Below are 14,478 nucleotides of genomic sequence, written 5' to 3' on the forward strand. Positions count from 1 at the left end.
CACGCACCTATCTCGCTCGTTTTGTTTGCGCTCTAGATTATTATTTTCAACTGCATGACCGGAAGTGATTCCAGTTGAGCCCCGATTTCATTTAATTTCCCCTCTTGCTTCCCTAATACTGCCTTAGTCTCTTCGTTGCGCATTTCTTGCCTCTCTACTATTGTCTTAATCTCGTTACATGCAATTCTTGCCTCTTTCGGTGCTCCCTAGTCTTTTTCGACATTTGCATTAAGAGCCCTCGTACATCATTCTCCTCACCTTCTTGCCTGTAGTAGGTGCAGCTGATATACTTGTCTGGCTCACCTGAGCGTCATCACCGGTCATGTTACTTATTCTGTTCAAAATGGCTCAAATGGCTCTGAGCACTATGGGACTTAACATCAGAGGTCATCAGTCCCCTAGACTTAGAACTACTTAAACCTAACTAACCTACGGACATCACACACATCCATGCCCGAGGCAGGATTCGAAGCTGCGACCGTAGCAGTAGCGCGGTTCGGGACTGAAGCGCCTAGAACCGCTCGACTACAGCGGCCAGCACCTATTCTATTGTCTCCGTGCATTCGTACTGCTTCCCTCTATATACGCTGTACTTCTTCACCTGCAGTGTCAGCATCTTCGTTACTTACATTCCCCATCATTGATAACTGATTTTGACTTATTTCCGCTGTTCCTTGACATTTCACATTTTTCTCCTACAATATGACCTAATTATTCACCAGTTATTAAACTTTCTACTCCGTTGTCTGCTTCTGCACGAACCAACACCACAACCCTTTTCATCCTTGCTTGGTTCCTACTTTCACCACAAGTCGTCGTCCGCTGTAAATTGCAACAATAATTCTGTCCCTAATCTCTCGTGGAACCAACCTACTTCCTTACGACGTACAGCGAGTGATTCACTAACGCCCATGTACGTATAAACAGTGCGAAACAAAGGATTAAAACCACAATTTGAAATAAATTTACAAATTATTAAAAGTGCTGCAGTTTAAGTCTAACTGAGCCGTGCATGGCTCGCGTTTATCCCATTTATTGTTTGTCATCTTCTATTACGGTACTGCCGCCTCATTTGCTTATTCCATTTACTGGCGTCGCTAACTTCCTGCCTTACTTGCCCGTGAACGGCAGCAGCAGCAGCGCGTATAAATAAGTGAACTGTCGTACCATCACTGGAGTGACCGATAGTATTTCCGGGTCGTCGTGTGTCTGGCAGTCATTTGGAGACGGACCAGGAGTTATTCGGGACGCAGCAGCAGTGAAGTCGGGGACGGAGCGCTGGTGAGGCCCCGACAGCCAGTGCTCGCCGACCGCTGGCGACACACACGAACTGTCTGACGGAGGGAGATTAGAGCGGGACGACCGTTGGTAGATCGTTCGGTTGGTCGTCTCATCGGCCGACGTATATTTGGTCCTTTCACCGTTTCCGGGCCTGGACAGAGTTGGTCGGTTGGTGAGGAGCAGCGAGGAAATCTCCGGGCCGCGTAGTTTGGCCGAGCCCTCTGGCGGCCTCTATGCGGTGTGTGTGTGTGTGGTTTGAGGTTTTCGGGCGCTAAACAGCGTGGTCATCAGCGCCCAAACGCATAGAAACAGGAACACATGCGGAGAAGGGACGAAGACGGACAGCGAACAAGGAGAACGGTTAAAAGGTACTGGCCTGACGCAGTTACAAATCCTCACATACAGAGGCAAAACAAGAGGAGAAGAAACGCACTAAAAAAGGAAAGGAAACACAAGGAAAAGAGAACAGAAATCGAAGTGAAACAAGTAGGTAATCGTGACTGGCGGACCTCTTACCTAAAGCCTGGGTGAACCAGTCACCCAGCAGCACATTAAAATCCTCTCCCTAAAATCCGAGGCAACAAATTGGACAGGACACAAAACCGTAAGACCTTAACCACAGTCGTTGCGTCGTCTAGCAAAATAGAGGGCAAATCCGGTGGCAAGGAAACCACCGCCCTCTGGTCAGAGAATAAAGGACAGTCAAGTAAAATGTGGCGGACAGTTATCTGGACACCACAAGCACTACAGATTGGGGGGTCCTCCCGCCGGAGTAAAAAGCCGTGCGTTAAGGGGCTGTGCCCGATGCGGAGGCGGGTGAGGAGAACCTCATCCCGCCTGCATGACTGGTAGGATGTACGCCATGGCCGCGTGGTGGCCTTGACCAGACGCAGCTTATTTTCACCGACTGCCAGCCACTCCTCTTCCCATTGACGCATAACACGAGAAAGCAAAAGGGAGGTAACAGCATGGAGGGGGACGGCACATTCAACAACGTGAGGGAGGGAACATGCATCTTTGGCAGCCACATCCGCCAGTTCGTTTCCCCTAATACCCACGTGCCCCGGCACCCAGCAGAAAGAAACAACCTTCCCCTGCCGTTGCAGGTGGAGTAGGGCATCATGGATGTTCTGGACGACCGTATCCGCTGGGTACAAGTGTTGCATGGTCTGAAGGGCACTCAGGGATTCAGAACAGATGAGAAACTTAAGACTGGGAACACATCTCATCTGCTCCAATGCCCGCAAGATCGCAAACAATTCGGCATCAAAGATGGTAAACGCTGCAGGAAGCCGTAACTTGACGACACGATCAGGGAAAATCACAGCACAACCTACAGAGTCCCCCTGTTTAGAGCCATCCGTAAATACTGGTACATGGTCAGGATGCTGGTTTAAAATATCGTAAAATAAGGAGGTAAAAACAAACGCAGGAGTGCAGCTCCTCCGGTACTCTGACAAGTCTAAAAGGACGCTAGGCCTCTGGAGCAACCACGGAGGCAGGCGGGTAAAACCCTGGAGTTGGGGTGCCACACGCTCCACACCAAGGGACTCAAGCAAATGCTTGGCACGAATCCCAATGGTCTTGTTGCCGTTGGACGACTGGAAAAGAGACGTTCCATAGGCGGTCGGGCAACAGTAGGGTATGCAGGGGAGGTAGGACAGGCAAGGAATTGACACACTCGTCGCACCATGAGGAGTTTCCGCCGGATGGCGAGCGGCGGTTCCCCTGCCTCAGCACACAGGCCGGGGGTGGGACTGGTACGGAAGGCACCAGTAGCCAGCCTGATACCCTCATGGTGTACTGCGTCAAGAATCTTCAGATACGAAGGCCTCGCTGACCCATACACAGTGCATCCATAGTCAAGATGCGACCGGACGAAAGCCCTATAAAACTGCAGCAGACGCGCCCGATCTGCTCCCCAGGACCGATGGCTCAAACACTTCAAAATATTCAGTGCCTTCAGGGCCCGCACCTTGAGGTCTTTAAGGTGCGGCAACCACGACAACTTGGAATCAAAAGTGAGGCCCAAGAACCTCACAGTGTCTCTAAAAGGAAGAATGGTGCCCCTCAGACGCAATTCAGGGGAGGTAAAAGCACGTCGAGAACGATTAAAATGAACACACACACATTTGTCTGCAGAAAAGGTAAAACCCGTCTTCGCAGTCCATGCCTCTAATCGCTTTATCGTAAGCTGCAGCTGCCGACTAGCAGTGACAAGACTGGAGGAAGAACAGAAAACAGCAAAATCGTCCACAAACAAGGAGCACTGGGCAGGACTCCGGATAGTGGACGTGATACTGTTAATGGCGACGGCAAAGAGGGTGACACTTAAAACGCTTCCCTGAGGAACACCATTCTCCTGCACGTGCAAATCAGATAGCACATTACCAACCCGATATCGAAAGAGGCGTCGGGAAAGAAAGAACCGAATGAAGATGGGGAGATGGCCACGAAAGCCCCACTGATGGAGTTGATTGAGGATAAGGCGGCGCCAAGTAGTGTCATACGCCTTATTAATGTCAAAGAATAGACCTAGACAATGCTGGTTACGTAAGAAGGCCTGCTGGATGGCCGCCTCAAGCAGGGTCAAGTTGTCTATAGTTGAACGACATCTCCGAAAGCCACACTGAGAGTGGCTAAGGAGCTGCCTGGTCTCGAGCAGCCAAACCAGGAGACGGTTGACCATGCATTCCAATGTCTTCCCGACACAGCTCGTCAAAGCAATACTCCGATAACTACTGGGATGCATTCGGTCCTTTCGCGGTTTGAGGAGGGGAACCAAAATCGCCTCCCTCCACGAGTCAGGGAACGTGCCGGATGACCATATCATATTAAAACAATTCAGGAGTACTTCCTTGGATGGCAGCAACAAGTGCTGCAGCATGCTGTACAGGATTTGATCATCACCTGGCGCAGTATCATGAGCCACAGACAGCGCCGAATCCAGTTCCCACATTGTAAAGGGGCAATTGTAGGGTTCAGAATTTGGAGACCGGAAGTCCAAATGATCCCTCTCGATGGCAGTGCGGTAGCGGCAGAAATCTGGATCACAGTTAATAGTGGCAGTAGATTCGGCAAAATACATGGCCAGTGTCTGGGCAATGTCTCTCGGCGCCGTGAGTAGACTACCCTGATGTAGCAATGCCGTGGCAGGTAGTTGGCTGCGTTTCGCGGAGATCCTCCTGATGGCTTCCCACACTTTTGTAGAACTAGTGGAGCGGGAGATGGAGTTCAGGAACGATTGCCATGACCGTCGTTTGCTCTCTTTAATCACTCGTCACGCCTTGGCCCTTGCCACCCGAAAGGCCGCAAGATTGTCAGCTGAGGGACGGCACTTGAAGCGGCGCAGAGCTGCACGGCGGGCTCGGATGGCTGAGCGGCACTCAGTGGTCCTCCAAGGGACAAGGCGCCTCTTGGGATGACTTGAGGACCGTGGGATCGACAATTCAGCAGCATGGGAGATCACGGCTGTAACATGGTCGACCCATTCGTGGACGCTGGCACGGTGTTCCAAAACAGCTAAATCGCTGAAAAGTGTCCAGTCAGCTCTGCAGAGGTTCCACCTGGGCGGCACTGGTAATGCCACAGTCTCATCCAGGAGGCGAATCCAAAGGGGGAAGTGGTCACTAGAATGGAGGTCAGCGGCAACCTCCCACAGAGCAGAATCCGCGAGTGCTGGAGAGCAAAAGGAAAGGTCAATAGCTGACGACGACCCAGAAGCAGTACAGAAATGAGTGGGAGCACCAGAGTTGAGGATGCACAGTTCTTCGGATGCCATGAGGCTTTCCAGAATGCGACCCCTGGGGCAAGTAGTCGTAGAGCCCCATAACACATTATGAGCATTGAAGTCCCCCAGAAGGAGAAATGGGCGGGGGAGTTGGGTAATAAGGTCTGTGAGAGCCTCAGAGTCTATGGCGTCCTGAGGCGGTAAGTAAACGGAACAGATTGTGAGCCTCTGCCCCACAAGAAGGTCAACTGCAACTGCTTGCAAGTCCGTAACGAGAGGGAGCTCAGATGAGTGGTGCATGTCATGGACAAAAACCGCAACACCACCCTTTGCCCTTTCCCCCATCAGATCATCTTTTGGATACACAGTATAGCCCCGTAAAGAAGGAGCATCAGTGGCCCGGAAATGTGTCTCTTGGAGACATAAGCACAAGGGGCGCTCTCGTACAAGGAGTTGTAATTCGGCCACATGCGTCCTGAACCCATTCAGGTTCCACTGTAATATGGGAGCCAGTGATCAGGCTGGCTGAATTTTCACCCTGCCCCTGTGCTTTGGAGGAGAGCCCGTACTGGCCGGAGATTTATTCCTGGGGCGAGAAGATCGTTCCCGGTCGACATCAATGTCCATCAGCTCCGATGGCGACCCAAGGGAGATGTCAGATAGTACTATGGCATCGTCATCGGACTGACCCTGACTAGTCTCCTCAGGTGGCAAAACCTTCACCTTCGGCGTCTTCGTCTTGGGGGGCTTAGAATGCAGAACCTTGTCAACAGTTGGAGCTTTACTCGCCTGGGCAGAAGGTGCCATATGGGGAGGTGCAGGAAGTACCCCAATGTCAGCAACCACGGCCTTGTCCGACGTTGTGGGGAGAGCTGCAGGTTGCAAAACAACCGCAGCAGCACAAGTGCACTGGCAAATGCAGGTATTAGTGCTGACACTAGCAACCTCCGTTTGTGTAGCAACAGTGGCCAACTGTACCGGTTTGTGCAGAGTGGAAGCGAAAGATGTTGTAAACACAGGAGGCTGCATGGCCTTAAAGAGCTTCTTGGCCTCACCATAGGGGATGCGCTTAGATGTTTTGATCTCCTGTATCTTCCGTTCCTCGAGATAGATGGGGCAGACCCGGCTCCAGACAGGGTGACTCCCAGAGCAATTCACGCACTTCACAGGCGATGAACAATCGGCTCCTTCATGGGCAGGCTGACCACATTTACCACAAGTGGCTATCCCATTGCACCCCAACGTAGTATGCCCAAAGCGCTGACATTTAAAACAGCGCATTGGATTGGGGAAATATGGCCGTACTGGCAAACGTAAGAAACCCGCTTTAACATGCTCCGGGAGTCTCGGGCGATTGAACGTGAGAATAAACGAGTCGGATTTGACTAGGTCCCCATCGACTCGTTTCATAATATGCTGCACGTCGACAATACCTTCGTCAGCCCACTCAGATTTCAACTCGTCCTTGGGGATATCCACCAAGTCCCTACATGTCACAACACCCTTACTATAGTTCAAAGTGGAGTGGAGCTCGGTCTCGATAGCGTACTCTCCGAGACAGGTTGCTTTCCTAAGAGAAGTGACTTGACGGGAACTAGAAGTTTCAACTAACAGAGTCCCATTGCGCAGACGCTTCACAGATTTCAGTGTTCCTGCAATTCCCTCAAGACCTTGTGGATGTAAAAGGGAGAAACTCTCTCAAAGCTACCTTCCTTCCGTTTGACAATCAAAAACACATTCTGGATATCAGCATGTGCTCTGTTACGACAGTCTGATAAATCTCTAGTAACACCAGGCGCTGGAGGACTCGCAGCACGAAGTCGCTTTTTCGATTGGGTGTGTTTTCCTACCAGTGGCCCACCCAATCCACTGGTAGGGGGAAACGTAGAGGTCGAAGGGTCCATTGTGGTCCCACGAGCAGCTAGGGAACTAAAGGTCCGCTCAGACAGAGCCCCGCGTGCCTGAGTAAGCCTAATACAACTGGGGTGCGGCAGGTGCCCCAGAGGTTGCCCGCTTGCGACTGTTCCACCCCAACAGCCATGCATCTTATAGGCGCGCAGCACACCATAAGATTGAGGGGTTTTTATAGAGGTTTACCTTCCTCGCAATCGAGGCGGTCAAGCCAAGATTACCATTCCCCGCAGCATACAACATTCCACCGCTGCGCCCTGCGGTGGTCGCTGAAGCATGTCGGGGGTTTACGGTGACAGGAGACTGGCGGCGCTGACCAGTCCCCAGCTCAGGACCCCGGGGTCGCCAAGCCCGTACTCAGCAAATGAATGCTGAGCCCCTGGGGGGTCTATGCGGTGTCGGCGTGTGTGGCGCTGTTCCCATTGCTACGAGGTTCGTGGCTCACTGACCCTGGACATGAAAGTTGAATTTTTACTTAATCTACCAGCAAGTCACGACGGTCCACATTGCGTCGTTTGGAGTTCGTTGTCGGCTGTTGGGATATTCCCACGAGCAACAACGTGTGTTTTCAAGTCAGCAAATTTTAGCCACCCTCCAGTGGGGTTTAAGTGTGAAATGTGTTTGAAATCTTAAGGGACTTAACTTGGTTCAAATGGCTCTGAGCACTATGGGACTTAAATTCTGTGGTCATCAGTCCCCTATAACTGAGAACTACTTAAACCTAACTAACCTAAGGACATCACATACATCCATGCCCGAGGCAGGATTCGAACCTACGACCGTAGCGGTCGCGCGGTTCCAGACTGTAGCGCCTAGAACCGCTGGGCCACCCCGGCCGGCTGGGACTTAACTGCTTAGGTCATCAGTCCCTAAGCTTACACACTACTTACCTAAATTATCCTAAAGACAAACATACACACCCATGCCCGAGGGAGGACTCGAACCTCCGCCGGGACCGCTCGGCTAACCCCGCGCGGCAGGGATTATGTGTACTTGGTTGTTTGAATTGAAGTGCACCAGCGGAATCTTCTGCCTTGTTCGTTAACGTTCCGGCTACGTGCCCTGGCCGTTGACGTAAACCCAGGCAGTGTATTTTCCTCATCGTGTGGTCGCTGTCCAACACGGTGTATAGTTTGACAATTGGTTGTGGGCGCCAATACCTCCGATGTTGTTCCATTGAACTCCCTGTTGTGCGCTGGTCGGGTGAGGCGGAGGTTATCTTGTCGGTGGGTCCGTTGACTGTCTGTCAGTTGGGTTGTCGTCGGATCGACAATGGTTGGGCCGACTGCCTGTCTCACCTAAGCGAGCGTTAGTGTTTGAATTCCAGGCGGATCCTCGAAACATCTGAGTGCCCTTGGGTGTACTGCCTTTTCTTGTTTGTTCTTGTTGTTTGGCTTCTAGCCGATTTTTAGATTAAGGTTGTTTTGCCCTTAAGGCATCAGATGGTTTGGACCTTCAGCCTAATTTAAGAACTGTTTCACGTAAAGCCTTTGGCATTTTTTTAAAAATTAATGTTATTGAGTCTTAAGCGTTGGGCCTTCAGCCGGTTTTGAATTTAAGTTGTTTTGCTCTTAAAGTGTCAGATTTTTTGGGCCTTCAGCCTAATTAAGGAAATGTTTTAAGATAAGGCTTTGCCTTTTAAATTTCTTTCAGCCGTTTTTAAATTAAAGTGGTCTTGCCCTTAAGGCATGAGATTGTACGGCGTATTCGGCCGCTAATTAAGTTCCAAAACTAAAGCTGTGTTTAAAAAAACATTTAATGTCCTTTGTAATGATGGATCAAATAAAAGGTTGTATGTTCGTGTGTAACTGACAGCCGCTTATTTTGGCCCCTTTCCACAACTTAAACTACCTACCCTGTCCTGCGGGTTTGGCAGGGCGTCTCACTAATAGATGCGCTTGGTCAGTCTGGCGACATTATGGACAATTTTCCTATTTCCTTGTCATTAAAATCACTACTGATATTGAAAGCCACACTTAAACATTGATACATTCAACAGTTATAATATGTTGTTGGTAAGACCATTCCTTAGATGGGCACAACTGATGATTACTAACCTGCTACATCTGCTTGGCTGCAATGGAACAATGTGAGGACATACTTTTAAGAAGCGTTGTTGTGCAATCTGGCGGTATGTTTAGAGCCATCCCACGTACTGTATGTGACCCGTTGTTCGTGCGCAACTACTAGAGGAATGAAGTGATGACCTAATTGTGCCTGGCTTTAACTGTAGTTTTGCGACCCACCGCCGCCGATACGTCCTGTAAGGTGCATTATCTAAGGTGACAGCGGCTTGCGGCAGCGACGGGAACACATGCGACCAAATAGGCTGCCTGCTCGCGCTTGCGAAGTTTGAATTTGGGCCGCGACGTGCGGCAGGCGCGGACGCCGTCGCAGCACTGCACCAGAGACCAGTGCTGCGACGGAAGCCGTGCTACTGAGGTGTTCCACCTAGTGTTGTCGCATGACGTCGGCACAAAGAAAACTGCAATGAGACAATCACAGAAAGTAATACTCTTTGAGTTAGTCTCTCGGCATCAACATCTTTAGATTTAAAGCGTCGTAAGTACAAGGGCGCTTTGTTCCAGCACTGTCGCAGTTGGAAAATTGCCGTTCGGTCGAAAATTTCTTTGCTTGTTCCAAAAGTTTTTCTCTTCAAAGACTTGGAAATAAATAGGAGCAAGTTTATTCATATCCTGATTTAAATATAATTAGATATTATTTTGGTATTGATTATTTTTCTTTTAGTTTAATTTTTTGAGTTTTTGAATTTGTTCTTTAATAATTACTGCTAGAGGTTAAGTTTATTTAAGTTCTTATCATTCTAATTTTTTGTTTTTATGGTTTTAATTTTAATAATTATGCTTTATTGTAGACAAATGCAGATGGTGCTTCTTCCAAAATTCTGCTGACGTAGTCTGTGGAGATTCGGGAGATAAATACTAGCGATGGGAAAGACTCTCCCGTTGCTAAAAACCTTACAAATAGATAATTAAACTAATACGCTTTTGAAACTTTCTGGCAGATTAAAACTGTGTGCCGGACTGAGACTCGAACTCGGGACCTTTGTCCTTCGCGGGCAAGCACTCTACCGACTGAGCTACCCAAGCACAACTAACGCCCCGTCTTCACAGCTGTAATTCCGCCAGTACCTCGTCTCCTACCTTCCAAACTTCACAGAAGCTCTCCTGCGAACCTGTAGAGTGAAAATTTCACTCTAGAAACATCCCCCAGGCTGTGGCTAAGCCATGTCTCCGCAATATCCTTTCTTCCAGGTGTGCTAGTTCTGCAAGGTTCGCTGGAGAGCTTCTTTGAACTTTGGAAGGTAGGAGACGCGGTACTGGCGGAATTAAAGCTGTGAGGAGTGGCCGTGAGTCGTGCTTGGGTAGCTCAGTTGGTAGAGCACTTGAACGTGAAAGGCAAAGATCCCAACTTCGAGTCTCGGTCCGGCATACAGTTTTAATCTGCCAGGAAGTTTCATATCAGCGCACACTCCGCTGTAGAGTGAAAATTTCATTCTAATACGCTCTTATTTTTAAGAAGACTACATTTCATGGAATTTAAGTGCTAATTTCAAGAACATATGGAGAAAAATTAGGGACTCATGTTGCAGAAAGAGAAGAGAAAGTATGCTTGGAACAGGATCAAATACCTCAGTAAAACCAAGGAAATTGGTTCTGTATGACCACTAGGTTTTCCTGCGTACAGTTCAACAGCACTGAGTAAATTTCTTCATTTTAAGCATACTACTTTCCTCTGCAGAAGTTTTCTCTTCTTTGGCTTCGGGAAAAATAAATTTGGGCTGTCAAAGGCCTAAATTTCGTTGAATCCACACGTGTCCTTAAAGTAACAGTGTTTCACTCAATGTTTTACTTGACGTTATTAGACGTCTTAATTGCGGGTTTTCAGATAAATATCACTGCTGCAGCTCTAATAATGGAATGTTTTATGGTTTTGTAAACAGAGCTAAGAAATACTGTTTTTTTGACTAAAATGTTTCCTTTCTCGAAAACTGCTCCTCCCACAGCTATGAAATTTTTTCTGTTGTTTTATTATAACAAAGAAATCACACAGATACTAACTACTCATTTCGTCACCTCCAAACAAAAGTTTTCCCCGATAAATTCGTTGGCAGAATTTGTCAGTTTCATTCCGCGATAACTCCTGATTGGAAACAGCTGAACCCATTTAGACTGCTGATCCATCAGTATTCAAATACGTGTTAGCAATCGGTCGTTATGGTGGCACGAAACTGATCAATTTTGCCATGGAATTCATCGGGGAAAATAATTTTATTATTTTATCCATTTTTGTTGGATTACACAGCAGCTGTTTTACACTGTAGGAAGTTAACCAAATCAGTAGGAATTTTGTTCCCATGTTGTATGTTGGGACATGCTTGTGATTGCTATGGTGTAATGAGTTTTAGGAAAGTATGGTTTATCTGTAAAGAAGACTGAATACAGAACGTTAGTGCGATCTAATCTTTAGTAATGCTCGAGTGTTTGGGATCCATACCAGGTCGGATTAAACGAAGACACCGAAGCAATTCAGAGGCGGGCTGTTAGATTTGTTACCGGCAGGTTCGAACAACACGTAAGTATTGCGAAAATGCTTCGGGAACTCAAATGGGAATCCCTGAAGGGAAGGCAACGTTCTTTATGTTTTTTTCGAGGAAAATTACTAAGAGGACCAGCATTTGGAGCTGTCTGCAGCACGATCCTGCTGCCATCAACATACAAATGGTTCAAATGGCTCTGAGCACTATGGGACTTAACATCTGAGGGCATCAGTCCCCCTAGAACTCAGAACTACTTAAACCTTACTAACCTAAGGACATCACACATATCCATGCCCGAGGCAGGATTCGAACCTGCGACCGTAGCGGTCGCGCGGTTCCAGACTGAAGAGCCTAGAACCGCTCGGCCACACCGGCCGGCACCAACATACAATTCGCGTAAGGACAATGACGATAAGATACGAGAAACTAGTGTTCATACGCAGTCAATCATATAGGCAGTCGTTTTTCTCTAGCTGTATCTGCGAGTGCAACGAGAAGGGAAACGACTGGCGTTGGTACAGGATACCTTCCGTCATGCGGCTTGCGGGGTATATGTGTAGGTGTAGATGTATACATGTGCAAAGACTTCGGGGAATAACTGCCTTGGTGATAGAGGGAGCTGCAGAGGGAAAAATTATAGGGGAAGGCCGAGATTGGAATTTATCCACCATATAACCGAGATGAAAAAACACTGAGATGAACAGATTGTCACAGGCAAAGAAGTTTGACGGGCCGTATCACACCCGTCAGAAAACAGATAACAAAAGAAATCGTTTAAAGGAAGCGTTGTGAAGGCGTAATTGATACGGAATCACACCTGTTGGAGGTAGAGCATAGTTTTGGGTTCCTACCAGTTTGTAAAACTAACGATGGTGACGTGACTTTAAACATTAACCTAGCTTCTCTTCCAAGCATTTTGTTCCTTCGTAGAAGACAGTTTGTACGGATACGTGTAGGAGAAATCACTCCTTATGTAGATAATGCACGATTACACAGAGAAATAAATATTTGCCCAACTCTTCTACGAGGCGAGAGTGTTGCGACTTAAATGTATCTTTTTGTCATAGTTCGCAGTGATTAGTGCATGCTCGGGGTGAACTCGATCTCCACGGTTGAATTTACGAGGACATTCAGCAATACTTTCTGAGTATTTTGGTACACGGGACCTATGATATGCTTCGGCTCTTTACAGGGTAATCTGTTCCGATTGACGTCTTGCCCTCATTTACCTTTGTGTCTGTACTGCACTGAGAAATCTGTGTAACATTACTGATGTCAACGGTACGCGCAGAGAGTCTTGTGTGGTAACGAACTTGTTCCATTCACTTACGGTACTTGCTGTTGTCGACAGTAAAGCCCACATTACTCTCGCTCTCAAGCTAGTATTCTGTACTGCCCAGTTCTGTCTAGGGCATGTTTTTCCAGCAGTCTTAGTTCTATATTAATAATTATACATCGCTGTATGGGTAGATTTACTGATGAGGAGTTGTCCTTGCGGTGTAACGGCGACTCTCGGGAAAAAAGAATTTTGTCCCAAAAATAAAATATACTGAAACTTAATCGACTCTTCTTAATGTTGATGGCAGCTGTAAATAAAGTTCTTGTAATTTGGTGTGTGAAGGTCAGTATCTTCAGAACAGTAATTAATGTCATCAACTTATCCTGTTCTTGAGACTTCAATAGTCGTGTAAAAAAGGGTTCAAATGGCTCTGAGCACTATGGGACTTAACATCTGTGGTCATCAGTCCGGGACTTAGAACTACTTAAACCTAACTAACCTAAGGACATCACACACATCCATGCCCGAGGCAGGACTCGAACCTGCGACCGTAGCAGAATAGTCGTGTAAAGACAGAGGTTGTTTCAGATGTACTATTTATTACGTTATAGATTCCACATCGAATTCTTTCATGTTACTAGCCGCCGCTACTCCGTCTGTTATTCTTTTTATTACACTGAAGCGCCAAAAATACTGGTATAGGTATGCATAATCAAATACAGCGATATGCAAACAGGTAGAGTACGGGTCTGCGGTCGGCAACGCCTATGTAAGGCGAGTGTCTGGTGCAGTCGTTAGATCATTTACTGCTGGTACAGTAGTTGATCAGGATGTGAGTTAAATGTGGTGTTATAGTCGGCGCACGAGCGATGTGATACTATATCTCCGAGGCAGCGATGAACTGGAGATATTTCCGTACGACCGTTTCACGAGTGTACCGTGAATATCAGGAATCCGGTACAACTTCAAATCTCTGACATAGCTGCGGCCCGAAAAAGATCCTGCAGGAACGGGACCAACGACGAATGAAGAGAATCGTTCAACGTGAAAGAAGTGCAATCCTTCCGCAAATTGCTGCAGATTTCTATGCTCCACCATCAACAAGTGTCAGCGTGTGAACCATTCAACGAAACATCATCGATATGGGCTTTCGGAGCCGACGGCCCACTCGTGTAACCTTGATGACAGCACGACACAATGGTTTGCGCTTCGCCTGGGGCCATCAACACCGACATTGTGTAGTTGATGATTGGAGACATGTTGCCTTGTCGGACGAGTCTCATTTCAAATTGTATCGAGCGAATGGATGTGTACGGATATGTAGAGAACCTCATCAATCCATGGGTCCTGCATGTCAGCAGAAGACTGTTCAAACTGGTGGAGGCTCTGTAATGGTGTGGGGCGTGTGCAGTTGGAGTGACATGGGATCCCTAACACGTCTAAATACGACTCTGACAGGTGACACGTACGTAAGAATCTTGTCTGATCACCTGCATCTGTTCATGTCCATTGTGCATATCGACAGACTTGGGCAATTCCAGCAGGACACTGCGACACCCCATACGTCCAGAATTGCTGCAGGGTGTCTCCAGGAACACTCTTCCGAGTTTAAACACTTCCGCTGGCCACCAAACTCTTCAGACATGAAAATTATTGAGCATATTTGGAATGCCTTACAGCATGCTGTTCTCCAGCCCCTCGCACTCTCAAGGATTT

The sequence above is a fragment of the Schistocerca americana genome, chromosome 3, assembly GCF_021461395.2.
Source record: "Schistocerca americana isolate TAMUIC-IGC-003095 chromosome 3, iqSchAmer2.1, whole genome shotgun sequence".
Taxonomy (NCBI): domain Eukaryota; kingdom Metazoa; phylum Arthropoda; class Insecta; order Orthoptera; family Acrididae; genus Schistocerca; species Schistocerca americana.